We start from the raw sequence: 24666 nt of genomic DNA, 5'->3' as shown, positions 1-24666 counted from the left end.
ACACACACACACACACACACACACACACACACACACACACACACACACACACACACACACACACACACACACACACACACACACACACACACCAGTATCCTGTGATAGTTAAACTCCTCAATTGTTACACCATTTTTTAAATTCTTTCTTTCAATCCTGCTGAGATGAGAAAGAACAAGAATAGTCATAAACCTACAAAAATATGGAAAACCTCATTAGACCCAATCAGTATTGGCAGGTTTAGGAGTGTACTTGTGTAGACCCAGATTAGTTTGTACTGGGTATGAAAACACTGGATCCAGAATACAAGGCAAAATTGAAACAAATCATAATACATCTTACATGCATACAGCACCTCTTATCCTGAAGGATCCGTAAATGCTTTACAAGTTTAGGCCCTAATCTGGCAAAATATTTAAGCATATGCCTAACTCTAAGCATCCAAATAAACTCATTGAAGCCAATGGGATTATTACACTTCCATCATGCTTTTTTGTATTGCATTCTCCTTATTTGTATATGGCTAGTGGGAGATGTCCCTTTTAGAATAGGGTGTTGCAGATAGAGTGTTTGGGACTGAGAAGCACAAGGGAGATTTTACCTATATAAACTCCAAAAAGGTCAGAATTTGAGTTAATAGATTTAGCTCCCTTAAGCCTAAGGAAGTACAAGGGAATACTACAGAGACTAGGATAACACACTAATTAGCAAAGATAAAACTGCCACCCTAGAATCCATCAGGACTTCCATTCACCTCAGTAGGGCCAGAATTCTACCCAATTTGTTTTAAATATTATTATGACATTACTTTGTTGTGCAAGATTGGGTAATACCAGTCTGGCTAATTTAGGTAATCATGAATGCCTACAGATTTTGCTATTCACATACCACTGCTTCCTTAGTATGCAACTCAGCACATGCAGTAGATAGCATAAGCCTTTCTTATCAGTTCAGAATAGGGCAGTGCAGTTCTGGTAAACACAGTCTGTATTTCTATTAATTGAAAGCAGTCTTCATTAAAAGAAGCATGCAGGTGTCTTTATGACCTGGGGAAAAGGAAGTTAGCTGTAGCAACTTCTGGCAAACACTGATGCTCCTTATTTGAGTTTCCAATGTTCCAGGATATACTGAGAGCGCTCCCTGAGTTGTGCTGTGCTTCTTGTCACAGAACTGCCCAGTGCAACCAATGATGAATGTCTCAGTTTTATAAAAATGTATCTGGATACTGCCCGTATTATATGTTTTCTCCTCTAACTTAAATGTCAGAGGATGTGTTCAAGCAGGAAGTGGAGTGGGTGAATGAGAAGGTCTAGAAAACTAACTACTTTGTTTCTGTGTATATAAAAACTGTGGGAGGAAAACAGAGAATTTGGCTGCCTCTGAATGGCAAATAGAAGACGAAAAATTGTGTGCCCCATGTAAATATGTGCAATCCAGCTAAAATACCCACCTATTATGTGGGAAGAACTGAGTATTACTGTGCTACTGATTTCTTATCAGTCTTGGGGATAGAAATGCTTAGTTAACATAATCCTTTAAATGTTTTGAATTCGATATCTAGAAAACAGGTTCTCTTATAAACAGGTTAATCTCATGGTAAATGCACTTATTGATTTATTGGCAGTTCTCCCTTTACCATATTAGATTAAATAAAAGGATGCCTAAAATAGATAGATAAACTATTTGATTCATTATTTACCAGTCTGAGTTTGATTTTTATTACCATTTTAACTGGAAAAATAAAATAATGTTATTTAGATTTCAGTCAGCTTCTGAACTTTCATGCCTCCTCTGCCTCACTCTTTTGCATGTTAAGGGCTCACTTTTAAAAGGCAAACATTTTTCTATTACAATAATATAGATTGTTATACAGACACTTAGACTGTGTCAATAATAGGACATGTGCACTGTCAAGGGGTACTAAGACGCTAAAGTGGTTAATGGATAATGTTCCAGCAACCCGAAGTGATCCACAAACCTTGCAGACTATAAACCTATTGTAAATGTATACATTCTCTTTAAGCATGTACCCAGTAGCGGTTTTTTTCTTTCATAAACAGCTTCTGGCCATATGAATATTACTCTCATTTTTAACTAAAATCCAAATAAGGGACACTTGGATTTGTCTCCAATTGTTTTTTCTAAGGAATGACAGATGATATTGCCTTGCCAAAATGACACAGCAAAGGAGATTAGCGTTATAATCAGGTTACCTTACAGAGAGATAGGTAGAGAAGATAGATTCAGGGGTATTTCATTGCCTGAACAGTCTCCAGGTTTAACATTTTCATCTGCTGGATGGAAGTACCTCCACAGGTTTTATTTCAGTTCTCCCACTAAAACTTTTTTTTGCTTCTTAGAGTTTCTCTTAAGCAAAGACAAATATGGTGTTCGCCTGAAAGTAGGAAGGCATGGAAGTTTGGTTTGAATCCTCAACTCTAAAAGAGACTAGAGAAGAAAAACGGGGCACTTCTAGTCACCGTGTCCTATAACACAAGACTAAGGGGACATTCAGTGAAACTGATGGGGGAAAATAAAAACTGATTAAAGGAAATGCTTAATTAACTAACTGAATCCCCCACAATTAGCTGGGAGAATTTATTGCCACAATCTAGCTAAAGTGTATATATATATATATATATAACCACCATTGCCATAGTATCTCACCATTCATGTTTAATCTCTTTATCCACATAACACCTCTGTGTTGTGCTATTATCCCATTGTATACTTGGGGAACTGAGGCAAGGAGAAGCTAAGTGACTTGCCCAAGGTCGCACAGAAAGTCTATGGAAGAGCAGGAAATGGAACCTGAATCACCCAAGTCACTTAGGCCTGTGCCCTAACCACTGGACCATCCATTCTTCCACAAGACATCACTGAAGCCAAGAATTCAACAGGATTCCAAATGGAATCGAACATTTATAAGGAGTTACAAAAGTAAAGATCTGTTTTTAAAATTTGCCAAGATTAATGGAAGAAATTCCTGCTACCACTGCTGCTGTGAGACACAGATGCAACATTGGGGGGCCAACTAAAGTAATCTTCACAGATTTAGGGAGGGGGCAGCTTGGTGAGAGTCAGGGGATACAGGGACAATTAGCACAATTGGTACATTGATTTTTTTTTGGGGGGGGGGGGGAGTAGCAAAAGGGAATGTCACATGTGTTACCACCTAAGGCAGAGAGCTTTTTTTGAGGGAGCCCGCAGTTAAAATATTGTGCCACACATCACTCTAAGGGATTAATTCTCAAATCATTTAGCTACTGTCATACATCGTTTTACCTTTACATTTTCAGTGTAATGGATTTCAAATGCAAGCTTCAATAGTTTGCCATATCTATAGGGGTGCGGGTGGTCTCCATCTGCCACACAGCCAATGGAACTCCAGTCTTTGCAGCACATTGAGATTAACATGGGGTGATGTCAGAAGGCCAATCATCTCCACCTTCTAGACCCAGGGTTAAGCTCTGAAGCTCAGACAGAGCTAAGGGAGAGATCTGAATTTGCTGCAAAGTCCAGGTACTACACACAAGTGACCCACTAAGCATGTCCAACCAAATTAGATGCATGTGTATGACACACACAGGTTTCAACACACATGAATCCCAAAGCAGAATTCAGCCCTGGGAGATTTTTTTCTTCATAAGCTGAACCATCAAGCTTGTCATTTAGAAAAAGTATCTCAAAAACGAGTCCCATATGCTACTTTCTAACTCAAAATGAAGTTAAGCAATAGGTAAATGATCTCTATGTGCAATGAATGTCATATGTGGGTATAGACCGTGTTCCTTCTCCTTATACCACATGCTGCTTCTTTAGCCCATTTGAAAACTAGGGATCCATTTGGATCTTAGACCCATTTTATATAAACCCGCAGAGTTCAGATAAGGGGTTATGGATGATCTCTAACTGTGTCGTGCTTTTGCAAAACCTTGAGTCCCAACCCTGGAAACTCTTATACCCATGCTTAACTGGCATTGACTTAAATGGGACTGTCTGATGGGTAAAGTTAAGCACTGGAGTAATTTGTAGGATCGGGCCACAGTCAGGTTTGACAAATTCAAACTCAAGCTTGATTTGGATCTTGGTCCCATTTTATTGGAAACACTAAAATCCAGATGCTCAAAGAGGATGTGCATTACATATAAAGTGGCATCTTTGGGCCTCATCTCTAAATCAGATATACCATCATTGACTCGCATTCACACCTTAATCCTGCAATCTTGACTGTAAAGGGATTTTTTTTAATTTTGGGTAAAAAAGATGACACCTATGGGAGATATAAGCAGCTTGATGGCAAAATTCAATGGCTAAGACACAAATCCTGCAGTAAGATGCATGCAGACAGGCTTCTCGACCCCCTATCATGCCCCATTGACTTCAACGGAACTCAGTGCAGAGAGCTACCTACACACATCTCATTGCAGCACCAGAGTGCAACACATTCTCGCTGTCCATTGCTCTTTGGGAGGGTGTAATTCACCAGAAGGCTTTAGAAAGCATGTGGTAAAAGGCATGAAAAAATGCTCAGTTTATAGCTAGAGGACAGCTAGGTCCTTAGTTCACCATCCATTTTCTTTATTCTTATTAAGATATATGACAGTAGCTTCAGCTTCAATATTTTGTTTCCCTTTGTTGAATTTATGAGCACGTATTTGTATTCATAAAGGTTATACGAAAGTCAGCATTAGAAATGTAAGTCTTTAAGTATTTATGTTAAGGCCTAATCCAAAAGCACCTTCAAGGGAAACGTCTCAGGACTGTCAAACCCACTGCTGTAGGTCAAAATCTAATTCACCCCTTTACATACACAACACAGCCCCAGAACTAGGAGCTGACTACATATTAATATGCCTCACTTTAAGCAGAAACCATTAATTATCAAACTACCCAGCACATGATGCTTTTATAACACGCTATTGTGTATTGTGAGCATATCTGAGACCACTAAATTCATCTCATGTATTGATATGAGTGTAAAAAAAATATAAATTCTTCAATGATTTCAGAGGTTAAACTCCCTGCTATAAGATACCCTCTGCTTTTCATGTGGCATTTACTTTGAAGGAAATAGAATTTTCTGGCAAATGATGGCAAGAATTACTCTAAAAGCAACTTAATTATTTCAAGCCTAAAAAAATACAACAAATTCCGACTCTATACTTTGAAAGTATTATATTGGATGAGGTAAAATGACCAAAAGATTATTTCACATTAAGCTTAGTTTTGTATTTTTCTCACATAATAATTAAAAAGCTTATGGCTGAAGATATAGAAAGTACTAAAAATGATGTATATAGAAAGATCTTGCTAAATTTAATGTACCATGAAATTATTCAATGGATTGGTTTAAATACCTTGCTGTAAAAATACACAGTATTAAAGCATGTTTCACTGCACTTTGTTTAATAGTTGTGAATTTTTTAAAAAATACCTATTATATTGCCAAATGTAAGAATCAAGTACTGTATTTACATTTTTGGAAATTCCTTATAAGTAATAGTATTTAGCTTCTAGAACAGCAGTAAAAACATTCCATAGACTAGATTGTTTTTTAATTCTGTAAAACCATCCCGTTCAAAATAATGTAAAAATGTATATGAATAATATATCTAATCTGATTGACTCTTCCATTTTTCCAGATTTGATTTGTTTAAATGCCTAGCTCATCATGACCTTGATTCTTTCAGGGTTATGGTTACTCCACAAATGATTCTCAAGAGCAAATTTACGAATTAATCCTAAAGTAGCAAAAATGACCACTGAATAATTTGGGTGACCCTCACAAATGTTTGCACAATTCTTTGCTTAACTCCTCAGAGCCAAATGCTATGGCTGGAATGAAAAGCACAGGCTGTGTCCTTCTCGCAATGTGTATTTTTCAACCTAAAGAGGTTTTTTTTTTTGTTTTGTTTTTTTTAAAAAACACTTGGGACAAGAGAGCAGAAGACAGGCTGCCACATATTAGCCCTTTCACTGCAGGTGGAAAATGCATAGGCTCCACTTACAGTTTTCTTTTTAATGAGAATGAGAGACTGAAATCTTCTATTCATCAAGAGCACAGGCAAAGCATGGACAGCGGATGTGAAATACTGGCCCCATGTAAGTTGAACAGGGCTTTTACCAGAATTTCACCCCACTGACTAAACTTCATTAAATGCCCTACCAAGTGCATCAACGTTGACCTGATGAGATCATAAGAGTAGATTCTGTCTGGTTCCTGTGGAGGAAGATGATCTAAGATGGTGAACACAGGAGTCTTCACCCTCCTCTTCTGCCCTCCTACCTCTTCTGACCTATACAATCCACCTAAAGGAAAGGAAGAATGGTAGTTCCTGTGCTAATGAGAGTCCAGAGACTACTATTTCCTGACTGCTCAGGACACATTCCACCCTAGGGGGAGTAAAGAGGCAAGCCGGGGAAGTTTGTCCTTACCTCAGAGAGACTCAAAGTGCAGTGTAGAATGGTCTTCTACAGAAATAATTGAGGAGAGAAAGCCTGTCCACTAATTTTCTTTTAGCAGAGCATGCGGGAATTGGAGGAGTCTGGTGAGCTACGTAATACAGGTTTGTTTACCTCCAAGTCATGGCTAGAGAGAACAAGGCCAGAGGTGGAGGTATTGCCCTAAGGACCTTGGATGTAATAATTTGTCGTCAACGTTTCAGGAAAGGTTTTCAGTTTTGAGGGGGGGTGGTTGGGTTGGGAGCCTATTAAGTCTTCTAAAAAGAAAACTGTGAGGAGCTATTAGTATTTTAGCCACCAAGCACCACTGGGGTGTTCGGATTGTATGTGTGTCACTGTAATAAATACCCCTCTGTTTGAAGAGCTATTCCACCTCTATCGTCCTTCAAACCACCGTTTCTGTGGTGGGCAGGACAGTCTGACTCGATGCTATAGCAGTAATACATTGGCATTGCACCTTACTAAGGATTGTGCCTAAAAAGCATCTTCTATAACATCCTTAAACCTTGCCTTCTCTACTCAGGGTTCCAACTCTGGTGGCATTTCTGATGAGAACAAGTAGTTGACTGGGAATTGGACTGTTTTACCAAGCCAATTCACATTAGCTACTAAACAAGCATCAGACAACTTTAGTCAATAAAGATCTGGGCTTACTCTGTGACTTGGAGTGGCTCAGGAGAGGGGTAGCAGCAGTTTTCTAGAAGTAGGGCATTTATTTAAATGAATGCTGTTTTGGGATAAAGGAGATATTTCCGAACCTTCTTGAGAAAGTGCATTTCATTAATAATCATAGCATACTGCTCCTGTTTGAAAGTGTAAAAATATATTTTGGAAATTAACAGAAAGATTTGTCAGTAACGTCTAAGAGGAATTTAGCAAAGAAAAAATAATCAAACCCTTCAGAAGTTTCACAATGAAAATCACGTACTAGAAACAAATGAAAACTAGGGACCGACTTTCCATTCTGTGTTTGTACAGCACCCAACACAATAGGGTCCTGGGTCATGACCAGGGCTCCTTGGCACTATGGCAATACAAATAAATACCGATAACTGATATTTAAGGCTCTGCTCTTTATAAAATAATTACATGGGTATTGCTTATTGTCGATACAAAATACTTATATAGACGTTAATTGAGAACTGCAGCACGCACTTCAAAAGCAAATGTTCGCTATTCTCCCCACCGCAGATTTGCTTGCATATATTCCCTGGATGGCTATTCACTCTCCTCACACTGTGAGGTGAAATTTTTACAGACATCAAATGATCTGCCATTTTGTTGACACTTTGTACTTCAAAGTGCACCAGTGGTTCCATTGGGGAGAGACGTACTCTCATAATTTGCTTTTGAAGGTAAGTCATTAAATTTGTGTGAGGATTTGGAATACCCAATCAATGTGGATTACAGTGTATTTTGACAGCAATGATCATAATTTGTTTCCTATCATACCCTATGTCAACTGGCTGACGTGGCAGCACACTGATGCTTGCTCCTTGCCATTTTGCATGTGTACCCTTCTTTTGATGTGATCAACCACAAGAGCATTCAAAATAAAGTGAACAACATTGTTAGACTTCAGAGATTTGTTATTTTAGGTATGCTCAGATGTGCTGTTTTACTGGCATTGATTTTTCTTTTGGATAGAAAGAAGCAATGAGGATATTTCTTTCGTGAAGTTTCATATGAGGCTTAATCCAATACCTACTGAAGTCAACAGAAAGTCTCCTACTGGTCTCAAGAGATAAAATAAATTAGTTGAATTTTGGTGCTACCAACCAACAAGAGTCTCTAGAATGGCTAGAATCACACCCATAATGGAAATAAGAAAAGCAACAACAACAGATTCAGCAGCAAAACTGCTGAGAAAATACTGGCTGATGAAGACAAAAATATACATGTTTTGAGTGTGAAGATGTTTTATTTTTTTAAAATGTACCTAAAATAGTGATGATGTGGTTGGTGTAAATATGAAGTGCTCCATCCCACCGGATAATGAATAATTTTATTTCTGGAAGAACCTTGGCTTGAATATTTGTCATTATTTCCCTTTTTGAGATTTTTAAACAGTCATACAGTTTGCTTACACATAATTTTCAAAAACAAAATGTTCTGGAAATCTGCCAGTATTGCTTTTATTTACCATTGAAACATCATATATTAGTGTAGCATGAATGTTTTTTCCCCAATTATCTTTTTAGAGATAATCTTTACTTGATTCCAGTTTGACAATTACATTAGGTGTATTTTGATCTCTTAAAGCAGTGCCTTCCAACCCAGGACCTGCGGGGGCTTTCAGAGTGGCCCGCTGATCCTCTCCCGCTGGCTGCATAGGGATCTGCTGCCTAAACACTCAGCTGGAGTGCATTGCTGAGGGGCTAAAAGACCGGTGCAGGCTCTTTGCTGCAGCCAAGGGGAGAGGAGATCAGCGCTCCCCTCCCCCTGGCTGTCGGAGGGAGCACGGCAAAGTGCTCTGCCTGGGTCCCTAGGCGCTGGGGTCCCTGCTGGAGCCAGAGGGAGGGGAGCACTGATCTCCTATCCCCCTGGCTGCAGAAGGGAGCCACTGCCTAAGGACCCAGGTGGAGCGCACGGGGCTACAGGATGCGTGCGATTTCCCTGTTGCAGCCAGGGGGATGGGAGATCAGTGAGGAGGGAGGCAGCCTCCTCGCTGAACTCCTTCTCTGTCTGTCTGTAGGGGGAGAGGGGCTGCTGGCGGAGACTGGTGGCCCTTCATGGTTGTAAAAATGATAGCTGCCAGCGAAAAAATGACTCTCCAGCCAAAAAGATTGGGAACCACTGTCTTAAAGGATATGTTTTTTTCCAAAATATAAATAAAAGGTTAAAAAATAAGGGCTTCACACCCAGATATTTGAAAAGAGTGGTCATATGAGATGAGATACCGTGCCTTGAAAAATGTTACGATGAATTTTTGCAGACCAACCCCACAGGTCTTCATTGTACTGGGTGAAAAAAAGACATAGTTCAACAGGTAAATTCTGTCCACATACCATCAGAAATCTCTTTCAAAGAGCTTCCCTAGCAGATTAACACAGTCTTGGTAGCATCATGATGAGCCAGGGTCAGATTTTCCCCCTGCTACCAAGGATAGAAAAACCCATTTCTCTGTCAGCACAGAACAGAAATGTTGTTTTCCTGCCCATTTCCTATCACTACCCAAAAGGTAAGTAGCCCCAATAGTTCTTCACAGACCTCTTTCAAAGAGGAGAATCAGGCCCAATATCTTGACTGCAACCAGCCTGTCCCACAGAACTTACTTGAGTTAGCTTGAAATATGCTGTTATGAAAGATGATAATGGCAAATCAAAAAGTCATTTCTCCTGGGAAGGACTCAACAAAGTAACAATCAAAACTTGCACTCAACCTTACAGTTAGAGCCCTACTTCAGACTCCCTTAGCCTGGAAATTAATGTACCGTAGCTAAAAACAATGGAACCTAATTCTGCACCTCCTTGCACCCTATGTAGTCACTTACCTATGGGCACAGTAGGTATAAAATGCTACCGTTCTGATTTAGGGCATTACACACTCGTAGCGAAGAATACCAGAGGCAGGGAAGAATAAGGTCCAGGAAATTCCACAACTGTTTAAGGTGTATTAGTATGGTCTGGATTTGAGCAGCAAAATGTGTATGGGGTGCAAAGCTGTGACAGCTCAGGGTGCGTGTTTCATTCCTGCCAAGATAGTCACCTTTAAAAGTTAATCTTGTTTTAAATTAAAGATGGAATAAAACTCGCCACTTACCCAGAGATTCTAACTTCTGTCTCCAAACTCACTGATCCACCTTGCCATTCCCAACTCATATTCAGATGGAGTGGATGTAATTAAAAGGTAACACTGGCCAAGGGTTTTCACACAGTGACATGGCATCTCAGACATAGCTGTTCGGCAATGCTGGGTTTTTTAATATAAACCACTGTATATTAAATGTTCCAAACAACTTTCTCTAAGTATATTCTGTTGACCTTTTTTTCTGTTTTAAATAGATATCCTAGTAACTACTGGCATAACTAATGCTTCAGTTCTATTATTTCCCTTCATAGAGTAGCCACTTCATATTGAACTTTGGTCTGGAATAGTCAAATTTGGTTTGATAGGAAAAAAAAATTCTCTCCTTTTTTCTAATGGTAATTATAATCCTCCTTGTTACAATGAAATCCATTCTGTGATTAAATTTCAAATCCGAGAAGGTTCATTTTCTCATTTGAAGGGATTTTTTTCAGTTTATGGAAAGGCCTGCTTCTCTCTCTCCTCCCCACTTTAGAATTTATTCTTATATTGCTCGCTTTTCTCTCTTTTTCCTTTCAAAATCCTTCTCTTTCAAGTAACATTTGCCAACATTAGTCTGATTTAAGACCTTTTATCCAACCCGTTGCCTTTTACTTAACTATATTGCTTGCAAACCCATTGGGAACTCTGGGCATTACCCATTAGCATTCAGACTGAAGCTGGCTTTAGGCAACGAGCTACAGCTTCTTCAGGGAATGGTTTGCATCATCAGCTGAAATGCTATGAACAGGTTACACTAATAAATGACCTCTAAAAATTGACTTTTCCTAGCCAGTCAATCCCCATTTTCTCAATACTTCTCTGCAGTGGTAGAGTGGACCAGTTGCACATTCTCAAAACTTAATGGCACAGATTTATCATAACAAAAATGGATAACTCAGTACTACATTAAATGGCATAAAACCAGATAGTTGCCTGCCTCATTCCTGAATATATACTGACCACCACGTCAGAAGCGGGAAGGATAATCTGTGGTTAAAGCACAAGACTGAAAATTAGAACATTTCCAATAGCATGGACCTTTGGTGTGTCCTTGACCAAGTCACTTGACCTCTCAATACCTCATTTAAACCTCGACATAAAATAGGATGTTCCCACTTATGACCCCGGATTGCTGTGATTTTCAGGTTTAGGGAATTCACGTTTGTAAAGAGCTTTGATATCCTTGGATGAAAGGGGCTATATGAGTGCAAAGCATTAGTATTATTTGTAGAATTTACGACATTCTGTTCACAGCTCAGTAAGGTCACATAGTCTGCCAGCCCAGAAAGAGAGAGAGAGAGTTAGAAATTAGCACAGTCTAACAAGTGCCATGCCGACGACAGCGTAGCTTTGCTCTTAAAATAAAACTATCAACACGTAAGAAGCACAAACAGCTTTTTAGACAAGGACTATTGTAAATTTCCCTGGACCGATTCTACCTTGGATCGCTAGCCCTGCTGATTCACATACATGCACTCACATGGCCCATGAACTTAAAAAGAACCAAAGTCTATAATAAACATATACTTTATATTTAATGAATTCCAGAGGAGTAGCCGTGTTAGTCTGTTTTTAGCAAAACAGCGAGACTCCTGTGGCACCTTAAAGACTATTTTTGGTAGTGGGCTAGCCACTCCCAGTCTCTGTTCAGACCTAGTCTGATAGTGTCAAGTTTGCATGTGAGTTCCAGCTCTGCAGTTTCGCACTGAAGTTTGTTGATGAAGTTTTTTTGTTGAAGTACGGCAACTTTCAAGTCTGTTACTGAGTATCCAGGGAGATTGAAATGCTCTCCTAAAAAAATAATGTTCCCTCTTTGGACAGTCACACCTTCTCATCAACTGTTGTGAATGGCCTCATCCACCCGGATTGAATTTACCTCGTTAACACTTGCTCTCCTCACTGTGATGTAACTCATCTATCCTTGCATGTGTATATATACCCGCCTAACTGAAGTTTCCATTTCATGCATCCGACGAAGTGGGTTTCTTCCCACGAAAGCTTATGCCGAAATAAATTTGTTCGTGTTTAAGGTGCCACAGGACTCTCTCTGGTTTTTTATATTTAATGTGTATTATGTTTTAAAAATATAATCACTCTAGTAATTAATAATTACTTATGGCTGATATTATGGCAGCTCCAAGGGGCCCCAAGCATAGACTAGAGCTCCACTGTGTTAGGTGCTGTACAAATATATTACTAAAAGACAGTCTCTGCTCCGAGGAGCTCACAACTTAAGTAACAATATATGTGCCCTTTCAGCTCCACTCCGTAGCTACTATAGATAATGACCCCAAATATCAAACACAACAGAAAAAAAATTCTACGTGTTCCTTCTGGATTTTTTCCAAATGTGTGGCTGTATTTATTGCTCCATTTATTCTGGAACTATAGATGCAAATCCAGAGGCACATCCTGAGTCTTCCAAAGGGCCCAGAGTAGATTAAAAACCATTGGAGACAAAACTAGTCCACCAATGGGATGGCAGGTCTCCATAAATCAAAACGAGGAAGGAAATGAGTGTGTTTGGGACACGGACAATGTCCCCTAGAGTTGCCAACGTTGTATTTCAAAAATACGGGAGAGACCACAGATGTCCCGGGTCTTGACTTGAGCCTCTGGGGGCAAGTGCCTTCTCCTCCTACATCCTTCTCAGGGGTTCTCTGTCTCCAGCACCAGAACCCACAGCCTCAAGCACTAGGCTGAGTAGGCATCACAGCTCCTGTTCAGTTTCTGCACAAACCCTGGGAACTGAGTCAGAGGCTACAGTTGTGCCACCAGCTATATTGCTGTCCTCCGCCAGGCATGGGGGCTGAAACTGAGGGCCGCCAGGCCAAATTTGAGTGGTGTTGTGATCTTGTGCACCCAGTCACATTGCAACCATTGGTACTTCGCACAGTGAAATGCCGGAGTGCCATTCCATCCTGAATTTCCGTTTCTGGAGTAACATTCTGGATTGCTTTCACCCTGAATTATGGCATAGAAGGCATCCCATACTGATTTAGGATGGGATAAGCAATTTTTTGTTTAAATAAGGGACACCTCTTCTAATACAGGACTGTACAGAGTTATAGCCAGCACTAAACCAGGAATGGAAGAGTGGGAATAATAGAAGAGGAAAAATGATGTAACATTTAGAAGTTCTCCTATATTCACTGCATACTAATGGAAAACAGCACTGTAGACCTCAGTATAACAAGTCACAGTCGACAGCATATTCTTTTCTTATATAAGTATTTCTTACCATATGTCCATATGAAAATGTAATTCACCATTGAAATAAAGGCTTAAATGCAAAAATGGAAATCTACATTTCTTTTCTCTACATACCTTTTTAAAGCTCCTCTAATAATACTGGTAAACCATAGAATTCAGTGTCTTTACAGTTATTAAGACAGGAGGTCCAAGTCTCCTCTGTTTAATTACCAGCCTATCAAAATTCCTTACAGGCAATATTAATAAAACAACAATTTAGGGCAAGATTGTGCCCTGCTATTCATCAGAAAACTGGAAAGAGAACAGCTAGGAGACCGGGTCATGTCACAATTTAATATGTCGCACACACAGTGTTTTCCATACAAGGATTTCAAAGCACTATAGACACATTTAAGCTTCTCAGCACCTTAAATTCATCCCTGCTGTAGGTGGATGCACTTCCATGTACTTCAGTGGAATAAGATCTATTTATTCCAGGGCTGAATTTAGCTCATTAGGTCCATTTTACATATGGGAAAACTGAGGCATAATAAGGTCACACAGCTAATTTCTCTCAGAGCTGGGAACAGTTTTCTGAGATCCTGGCTTGTTCCATGTGATTTAACCACTAGACTATGCAACATCTGAGACCTCTACTTAAATCAGAGAGGCCAGCTACAATACATAAATACTGATTGTTCTAGATCTGCAAAAACTTCAAAATATTTGTCCAGTATTTGTTTTCAGCTCACTCTTTCAGTCATATTTTGTACAAAAATTATCTGATTAAATTAATGGGATTCTTGCATATGAAAAACATAATGATCTTAATTCTATCTCTATCTATATTGGGAAGTGACATCAAGCAGATTGATTTATGAATGCAGGTACCATGTATTAGGATATACTATCATGTGCATTTCGAAGAGACCATATCCACTGGTCCTTTTGTTTATTTCAAGATGATATTGGGAAATAAAATAGGCATAAAACATATTTACAGTGGCATCACTATTTGAATCCAGTAATATCCCCAAAAATACTTAGTAATATTGCTTTGAAACTGTTCTTGGATAAAGTGGCACTGTGCAGGTTGTATAAATCTATCATATCTTGGTCGTGCACTGGTTCAGAAATACTACAATATGAAACTTACAGGAGACTACAACCTTTACTGACACAATTTCTGCTATTATCTATTTGCACTGATTACAATGGGCTGTACAAGCAATCTTTAACTCAGTTTCTCTAAATACATATAGGACAAATTGTACTATTTATCTATAGAATTACCTTTTTTATTAGTAGTAGTACTACTGACCTGAAGCCATGCTCTTAGCCAGTGTAAGCTCCATTAACTTCAATAGGGTATACCAGTTTAAGCCAGCTTGAACATGTAGAAAGGGATTTTCAAAGATATTTAGGCATCTAAAGATGCAGATAATCATTTTGGAGCATCAAAGGTATTTAGGCACCTAATTCCTACTGAAATCAATGGAAGTTAGGCACCTAAATACCTTTGAGGCTATGGACCCTAGTGAGTTTTTCAAAAGCACGTAAGGAATTTACACTTCTAACTCCTGTTGACTTTCAATAAAACTTGTCTACACTGCACTGTCGTGTAGACTACGGGGATGTGAATTGCAAAGCGCACCGAAAGGTTGTGCTCTAATTGCCCTGTGTGGACACTGTTGGTGTGAATTAAAAGGTACTTAGTTTGCATTAATGTCCTCTTTCAAACAGGTCTTTGTTAACATGAATTAAGTACCTTTTAGTTTGCACCAGTAACATCCACATGGGCCACTCAGAGCACACCTCTTTGGTGTGCTCTGCAATTCACACTCCTGTAGTCCTCACTGTGGTGCAATATAGACATAGCCTAAGATACCTAACCTGTTTATGCACTTCTGAAAATCCCATTAGGCATACCTATATCTGTAGGTACCTAAATACCTTTGAAAATCTGGTCCCTGGTCCCTACAATCTTGAAATTGCACCTGTTCTTCAGGGTGTATTTTACTGTGTAACATGAAGTTCCCATGAAAAATCTCTTTCTTTCGAACTAGTGGAATTCTAAGGTTCCACTATTGTATGTTATAACCTGAGCTTCTGAAATAATTTTCTTATGTAAGGATATGAATTCATAAAGACGAAAGGATGTTTCTGACTTAAGCAAGGCTATGCCAGTGCATAACTCCTTGTGAGCTTGTGCGAAGACTGACATTTGAATCTAGACCTACTGTCATTAAGGTTTATTTGTTTTTTTGTTTTAATGTCATTAATAGAGTTTTGAACTTAATATCCATGTCCCTTTTAAGTTTTTATATCTCAGCACAGTGATTACTTCTTAAGTTTCAGAACAGCTCTCAGCAAACCAGGCTTCTCCATGGAGATCAGCTATACAGGCCAAGTCGGAAACACATACACACAAAATTAAAATCAAATGCCTAAATGATCTCTCTAGCGTTAATTAGATTTTACTGTGACTATTAGCTAAATCAGTAGCAAGACTGTAGACTGAGATGTTGATTTGAAGCTGTAGCTAATGTGTTTTATTGCCAGATTTTCTCATAGTCAAAGCTAATTATCCCTATTATGCTTACATGATTTTTGAAACAAACAAAAAAAATGTGTGTTAAAAAGACAGTGTACGGAAGACTTTAAAAAAAAATTTACTAACAATTTAAAATCTAGGTTTTCTGTGGTACAGAAAAGCAAGCAGTTAGCAAGTGAAATAAGAATGGTACAGTTAAACAAACATCTCATTTGCAAGGTCCATCAGGAAGCATTACATGGAATAAAAGGCTCCTACACCCACCACTGGTGTCATAGACGTGGAATAATCACCTTTCATTAGTGAATATTTTTTCCCCAGGATGTTTTTAAAAATTGATATTTTGAATTTTTTTGGTGAGATTTTTCAGAATTTTTTAAATGGAAAGCCAAAAACTGCAATATCTTGATTTGTTTAACTTTTTATCCTCAGTTCTAATTTTTTTTAACCCTTTCCTCCTCTCTTTTTACTTTCTCCAGTTTGCCACCAAAAAAGAGAATGGTAATAATGGAGAAAAAAGGGGGAAATTGAATACTAAAAATGTTTAGATTTTCATTGAAAAAAACAGAAAACTTGAAAAGAAACAGCATTTTCCACAAAGAATGCATTTGGAAATACTGCCTTTTTTCATTCAAAAAAAAAAATTTTTTTTGAATGAAAACTTTCAACCAGCTCTGTTCATTGGTTCTTTCCTTATCTTTTCCTTCTGGCTCTTGTTTTAGGTCATAATCTTGCAATGAGCTCAACTGATGTCAAACAGGATCCATGCAGGCTCAGGAATCTGCAAATATGCTGCTCATTGCATGATCAGAGCATATGAGGTACTCGTTGCTTCGATTGCCTCGTGTCAGGTGCCCTTCCTCTCCTGTTTCAAATCTGTCTTCAAAACCCACAGCTTTAAAGCAGAGATGAGTTCTCCCTCCTCACCCTGGTTTGGGTAAAGCAAGGCCCCACAGCTCCCACTCTGCCTAGACTAGTAAAGTGAGCGTTCCCTGTTCCGTTTTAATCTACCTTAACCACTCACCATAGGCTTACTGTGAGGTCAATGCTGCTTCCTTTCCTTCCTATATCTAGATCCATACCCTGCAGGGAGTGGTCTGTAGAGTCCAGGGATTTTAGGAGGCATGGTACCACAGCAGTGGATAAGTACTACTAACCCTTTTCCATGAGTGAAGATCATTTGTAGGGCTGGTTGTAAAAAAAAAAAAAAAAATCTGTTAAAATTGTTTTTTGACTGGAAACTGGACTTTTGACTAAAAAAATTTGGGGGGAAAATGTTGGCTCACCCCTGAAAATTTTGATTTTTCATCAAAGAAAAACAAACACCCCAGAAACAAAACAAAAAATGTGTTCTGGAAATGCCACCTCCGTGCCCTATGGCAGTGGATCTCAAACTTATTTGATTACCCCCCCACACTTCTTTGTGTGTCTAGTAATTTATGCCCCCTGCTCCTGCCACACAAGCATATATACTGATATGTGTGACAGCAATGCTTCATTTGAATCAGTTTTTCACTTGTTTTTTTTTTTCTGTAGCACGAATGAGCCAACGATCCATTATAACAAGAGCAAAAGCAAAACTGTGATTGTGATCCACACGTACAATTAAATGTGCATACTGCTTCGTATTTGTACTGTATTCAGATTAATGTACAGATGACAATGGCTTTGTATAATGCTATGGAAGCTTAACAGAAATCTCAAAATGCACAGCGCCATCTGAGGACCTGATCTGTCTGAAGGAATCAACTTTGCTAATTATTCATTGTTATGAGTAAAATGTGCACAGTGAGTTTTTCCCCCCAAATCTTGTCATGCTACCCCAGAATACATTCCGTGCTCGCCCCCCAGTTTGAGAACCTCTGCCCTATGGGAGCTGTCACTCTGGTGCCTCACGCCCCCACTCTCCCATGGGATGGGTTCCCTAGCTGAATGAGGTCTCCATGATACGCCACAGCCAGTAACTCCCCTGAGGGCCTCAGTCTTTCAGTGAGAGTGGTGCATTTGAGGAGATGTGGTATGTCCAGGGACCTAGCGCACAGGAGGAGTATGCAGCACTGAACTATAACTCCCATGAGTCACTATGGTAGCATTTACTAATTGAAATTTTCAGTTCAGTCTTTCAGTGAGCTAATTGAAATTTTCAGCTCAGTCTTTCAGTGAGAGTGGTGCATTTGAGGAGATGTGGTATGTCCAGGGACCTAGCACACAGGAGGGGTATGAGGCACTGAACTATAACTCCCATGAGTCACTATGGTAGCATTTACTAATTGAAATTTTCAGCTTTCAGCCAGTTTTTCACTTTTAGATTTTTTCCACTGACAAATTTTGAGAAAAGTGCAATTCTTTCTTAGTTGAAGTTTTCCATTCCCCCCACCCCAATTTCCCAACCAGCTCTACTCATTCGTCTTTAAGAACGTTAGACTGTCTAAAATAATTCATTTTGAGTAGGGTGGTAATGCTGTATCACTGTATGATGCCGAGTCATGTTATATATGCACCATTTTGTAGGAAAAGTAAAGTACTGGTTTGTCTCAGCTGTCTGACAAGCTGAAAGCAGATCCCTTTTGGATAGTCGGCACATAACACAATGCCTTTAGGTAAGCATAAGGATTTTCAGAGCTATTTTGCATACAGGATATCGTCTATTTATATATCATGTTTACAGTTGGATTAATTTTTCAACCATATGCAGTAAAGTCATTCCTCCCACTCCACTCAGATAAAATATCCATCTGAGGTAATGTCTTTTGCCATGCAACTTAGCCTGTTTCAGACCATGTGACTCATCACACCCCCATGGATAAAACATAGGCACTGAATGACTTCCTCAAATTATGCTGAAGATTGCATATGTACAGATTGCTTATCCTGTAACCTGGTAGGGTCAATGCTGCCATTCTAATTTAGCTAAAGAAGGAATCCGCTATCTTTTGAGAGGCGAACCAACTTCTTCATGCTAATATTTGAATGGTAGTGTCTAAACTACGTCTCTCAGTAACTTACGTACATGTTTTTTTTAATGAACCTCCAGCAAGTCAGACAGATGTGATGATAGAGGACTATATAATAGCTTATGGAGAAAAAAAAAAGTTCATTTTAATACTTTGAGTGCTTCTAAATGTTGCAAATGTAGGCTTCTAATATAAAGTGGAGGCTTCAGGGGATATGGGAATTTTTAAATGTGTCATAAAAGACCTAAACGCATACATTAATTTTTAATGACGTTATTAATGGACTTTGAATTTTCAAACACAATCTTTCAAAATATCTCTTATGAAGCTACATAAAAATCTTCTTCTGTGGTTTGTTAATTTCTAGACTGCTTTTAAAAACAGAAAACGGTAGGAACCAAAGAGTTTATAAAAATTACAAAGATGTTTTTATAAAAAAAATGTCAGTCACCAACTTACTTCAGAATTGACATGCAATTACATTTCCCCTGGTTGTTCTATCCCCTGTAACTTAATTCATATATGTGTTAATATATGTGATCATTGTGAAACTGTGAAGCGATTGTGGTCAAGATTCTCCACTCTGATCTGCCTTGGAGATCCTTTGGCTCATTTTGCAGGTGGGCCTCCCATTCTCATCATTAGGAACTCTGAGCCCAGAATGAATGCAGGGTATGTCTGGAGAGCTTCATAGGACACTATCACAATTGCAGTCAGTGGACGTGCCTGTGTTGAAGCCCCACTGGTGTAAAGAGAGAGGGGACAGCTGGTAATTGGCAGCTTCAAACCTTTTAAATTCACTTATTCCCCAGGTTTACATAACAGCCCAGGTTTGTTGGCTTTCACTGCATGCTTCCTGGCCTCGTCTCTTTTACCAGTGAGGTGGTGGGTATAGAGTGGAAAGGAGGGGCCAGGTGTGGGACTCTGAGGAGTGTGTATATATGGGGGTCAATTAATTGCTATTATATTTATGTTTTCACAGAGTTTTTTGATTTGCTGTGGGGGAACTGATGGATCTGTTTGTTTATTGAGTAAATTTTTAAGCGATGGCCAACAGTGTCCAGGATATTGGTTGGAAGTTCTTTTACTGTAGCTCACGAAAATCCAAAGACATAAATAAATTAAGAGAATTTTGCCAATGTGTTTTTAAACTACATTTGCTGATGAGCACAGCACTTCATCTAACAAAACTGGCTCTCCCAGGTATGTGTTCTCTGATCAAAGTCATCTCGCCTGTTCTACTGGCCGCTATTTTAATCTTTTTCCATTCAAACTTTGGTGGAGTTCTGTAACCCTTTTAGCTTTCACTTTTTAACAGGAAGGCCCAGCATCATTAACAATGGCCAAAGCTATTGTTTACAGCCCCAAACAGAATTGGATTAGTTACACCTGAGCTGTCGTTCTTGATTTTTTTCATTCTCACTATACACTGGCAACTAATTTGTTTGAAAGAAGTCTGGCAAGCATTCTTGTACCTTCATCATCCATCACTACAATGCCCAAATGCTTACACCAACTGTTTTCCGTCTCCATTAACTACTGATACTAAAGATACTCCCCTATTGAATATGATACTGGACCACAGCAAATGAACTCATGTCTGTTTTTAAACCACTAGGCTTTGAGGGTCTGATAGCAATTAAGGTCCATCCACTGATGTTTTCTTCTTTTTATTCAAATTCCTTTTTATTGCATGACACTTCCTGATCCAGCATTCAAACCATGAATGATAGGGTGCACATGGTTATTATATCTATTACATAAACTAAATTAAGCCTAAATTCAATCCCCAGAGGGATTGTGGAAGGATAACGGGAGTCTATAATGATTGACGATTTTTACAGTCCCAGTCTTCTAACTACATGTGGCTCTGAATTTTCTGTACAGAACAAGTAGCGATTATGCCTGCAGTCTTTCCAAGCCATCATTTCAAATGTGCAACTGTGTATCGGCATCCAGGGAGGATTTAGATCACCCAGCCTTTTAAATGCATTTCAAAAGGAGTCCTGAAGAAACATTTTTCACCTAACTAGGTCAATGGGTCAATTTCTAATATTGAGTAGAAATAAATGAGATTCTAAGACTAATGAAGTCTGCTGAAATTCCAAGGAATCCTGGGCTCAGCATGGAAATACCACTAATCTGAAGGGGCATTCCACATAGTTATGCCATGTCCATCACTCTGGAATCAGTCAGCCCCAGAGGTGGTTTAAAGAGATGCAGGGTTAAAAGACTCTTCCCAGGATTGCAGCCTGGTTTGAGTGTAAATGTGGAAGAAAAAACTGTGATCTGAAAAAAGCAAAAATGCAGTGCTAACAGACGTGAAGATAAGCCTCCTTAGCACACCGAGGCCTTATTTTTTTGGCTAAGCTGTAGCATCCATATTAGGGGAGACAGCACCCATAAGCTAAAAAGCATGTGGTCACATCTTCACATCCCCACCTAAATTACACCAAACAATGTAAATGGGGTTGTGCTACTGTCCTAATAGTATCTACCATCACCAGATAAAGAAACTGATCTCAAGATGTTTAAAGAAAACTTTATTTGATAGCATTCTCCCTGGCAAGGAATCATTTATAAACAGTTGTGGTTGTAAAATCTACACTTCTTATTGTTTGGTCTTTATGAACCCATTTCTCTATTGTTTATCTGAATGATTTCTGTCTGGTTCTTTGATTGTTTCTGTCTGTTGCATAACTGGTTGTGCAATATTTAAATCATCAACTAAGGTAGTGGGATGTGATTGGTTAAAGAACTGTTTCGTTATGGGCTAGGACTGGTGTTTTATAGTGCTTTACTTTAAAATGATTGGTTAAGATATAGCTAAGCAGGACTCAAGTTTTAACTATATAAACTGAGGTCCAAAAGGAAGTCCTTTGGAACCTAACTCCAGGACACAGCCCAAGATCAGAGCTGCCAGACCTCAACACCTTGCCAACTATATTGTGCACAAGCTGGCATCCCCAGCTGATCTAATCCTGAATGGCCACCAGGAGGAGTTTGTCTGCCTTACTGGGAGTGGTGAGCATTGTATGCACTTAGAATGTGTATCTGGTTTTGGTAATTGTTAATAAATAGAGGTTAAGCCTATTACTGAGTAAGGCTCCTTCACTGGTAAAAGATTTTGCAAGCCCGCAGAAGATTACGTCTGGAGCTCTATGAATTGGGAAAGAGTGGGTACTTCAATTAACCAGGTTATGCCCGGAGCCCTACAGACTGGGAATGGGTGACCGTGAGCCCTAGAGTGTGAATTGGGTAAGGGTAGGTGTTTTTCCCCTAGAGCCCTGGACTAGAAAAGTTTGGGAGTGCCAGAACCCTACAGATTGGGGTAAAAGTGGGATGCCCTAGGGTGTGCGGGTAACAACACTACGATGGGAGAGGATCTCTCCATTTCTCCAAGAGAAAAGACTCAGCCTCAAATTTATCAGTATCCTACTCACTCTTGCTACATAGCAGAGTTACTATAGACAGGGCTGCTGAAGCTACTGTGAGCTACCTTGACCTACATAAAAGATTCACCATCTTTTCCCGAGAACAGAGAATATAGAGTGGGGAAGGAACCCAGGAGCTCTACTACTCATTGATGAGATACAGAGCTTTTCTTTGCTTTGGGGCAGGGCAAATTTTTCCCTGAATAGGTTTTCCTTCTACGAATTATATGGCTCAGAAGGCGAGAGATGTTTTCTTCTGGACTGGGCCACCAGCGCGTAGTTGTTTTTATTTGTACTGTGGTAGAAGTTAAGCAAACCAGATCCTGCAAAAACTTATGCATGTGCTTAACTTTATGCATGTAAGTAGTGCCATTGAAATCAATAGGATGATTTATGCATGTGAAGTGAAACACATGCATAAATCTTTGCAGAACTGGGGCCTATGACTATGCTTCTTGAAACTGTTTGTCAGTAAAGGCAAATTATGTTGAAGGATTTGGTGATAGATTTGTTATATTATGTTGCATGGAAATGTCTTCTCAAGTTGAGTTAATCAGACTTGCTTTACCCATATCGCTTTTATATGTTTACTATATTTTATTTATGCTTTATTTGATGTGAGCAGAAAATACAACAGGCTCCCAGATGCCAATAAACGTCAGGTCGAGAAGTTGCATTGTTCATTCAATTCAGTAATGGGAGAGGTTTATAACTGAATTGCTCACCACTAACTTCATTTAGTGACTTTATAAAACAACTATTTTGTAACTGGTTACAATTAATTGATCCCACTGAAGTCTAACTAAAAAAAAAACAAAAAAAACAAATAAACAAATCCTCCACCACAATATTAGCATATTAAGGTTCCCCACTAGCATTTCACTAAGGAACAGTTAACTGGATTATTTTTCAGGCTTAGCCATTAGCATTTGGAAAACCCTTTGTGTTCAGAACCGATAGCTAAGGTGAGCTGAAACATGTTAACTATTGTACTTTTCCAAAGTATTCGTGTAGCACCCTTTTTTCTTTTCTTTTCTTCTTGGAAAAGCATATTCCAGCATTCAACTTTAAAGTCCATTATATTCTACAGACTTCCTTCAGTTAAGAATTTGTGAGTGATTTATAGAGCAGGTTTGAGATGCAAAGTTTGAATCTAGAATCAAAACATTCTGAATTTCAGGGCTGGGCATTTCATACACCAACTTTCAGACTAAAAAATACTCACTGAGAAAAGCACTTAAAGCAACTGCAAAAAAGGAGCACTGTTTACAATTGGGAGGGCTGAAGTATAAAGGCATCTAAAAAGGTGAAACTATCTTTAAAAACCTGATTTAAGGCTGATTTCCTGCTTATTTGAAGGCACAAAGACAATGAAACAGGTGTGATATACTCCTAATTAACTAGCAGTCTAATTGCTCAATTGCCAGGCCCGTGTCTTCCATCTACTATTTCTGCCTGCCCTGGAGGACCCAAACTTGCAATGCAACTAAGGCTGCACTGCACATAAATGGACTGTTAATTTATTCATGCAGTGCTGCTCAGAATCACACCAGGATCAAAAGCCATAGCCCTCGGATATTAGTTCAGTTAAAATAAACACACAGTTCTTTTTCCATAGCATAAGATGGAAATGAGACTAATCTTGAAGGAGGTTCTGAATGAATAAATATGTCAATAAATTAACGAGGTTATTACAGATGTAGCTTTATGTGGGCTAAATTCTGCTCTCAGCTCCACTACGCTAACTCTGCAGAAATCAGCAGGGCTGCAGGGTGGGACTGCGAGAAGAATTTGGCCCAATGTGGGAACTACTGTATGAAATTAAGAAAAGGAGCCTTTATGGAATGTCATCAGAGATATCTTCTTGACTATAAGATGTTTAAATCCACAAAAGTACTTCAAAAGAAATGGTGGAAGCCCAACTCCTGAAGATTGCTAAACCAAGACTAGCAAAAATACTAAATCACTTAGGCCTTGTCTAAACTAGCACTTACGCCAGCAAAACTTTTGTCACTCAGGGGTGAGAAAAAACACCCTCCTGAGCGACATAAATTTAGCTGGCATAAGCGCCTGTGTAGCTGCGTTATGTCGACAGGAAAGAGTTCTCACACCGACACAATAAACAAGTGGCAGTAGCTATGTCGGGGGAAGAGCATCTCCTACTGACAGCACAGTCCACACAAGCAATTATTCCAGCAAAACTTGTCACTCAGGGTGGTGTTTTTTCACATCCCTGAGCGACAAAAGTGTTGCTAGCATAAATGCTAGTGTAGACAAG

General features: G+C 39.1%; 1 protein-coding gene across 9 annotated transcripts in view; it reads right to left on the bottom strand.

The window, feature by feature from the left end:
• Window positions 1–24666, bottom strand: part of ERBB4 (erb-b2 receptor tyrosine kinase 4) — an 885692-nt gene that overhangs the window by 755902 nt on the left and 105124 nt on the right. The window contains exon 1 of one of the 9 annotated variants that reach the window (XM_067548723.1): window positions 17025–22126. The exons of the other annotated variants lie outside the window; for them this stretch is intronic. The gene's annotated coding sequence lies outside the window, so the exon portion shown is untranslated. Of the gene's footprint in view, window positions 1–17024; window positions 22127–24666 lie in introns of those variants that run through there. 9 annotated transcript variants of the gene reach the window in all.

Source organism: Emydura macquarii, unplaced genomic scaffold, assembly GCF_026122565.2.
Source record: "Emydura macquarii macquarii isolate MOO-44397 ecotype Brisbane River unplaced genomic scaffold, CSIRO-AGI_Emac_v2 contig_1253, whole genome shotgun sequence".
NCBI classification, from domain to species: Eukaryota; Metazoa; Chordata; order Testudines; family Chelidae; genus Emydura; species Emydura macquarii.
The sequence above is the reverse complement of the archived record's forward strand: the minus strand, read 5'-3'. Positions and strand labels throughout refer to the sequence as shown.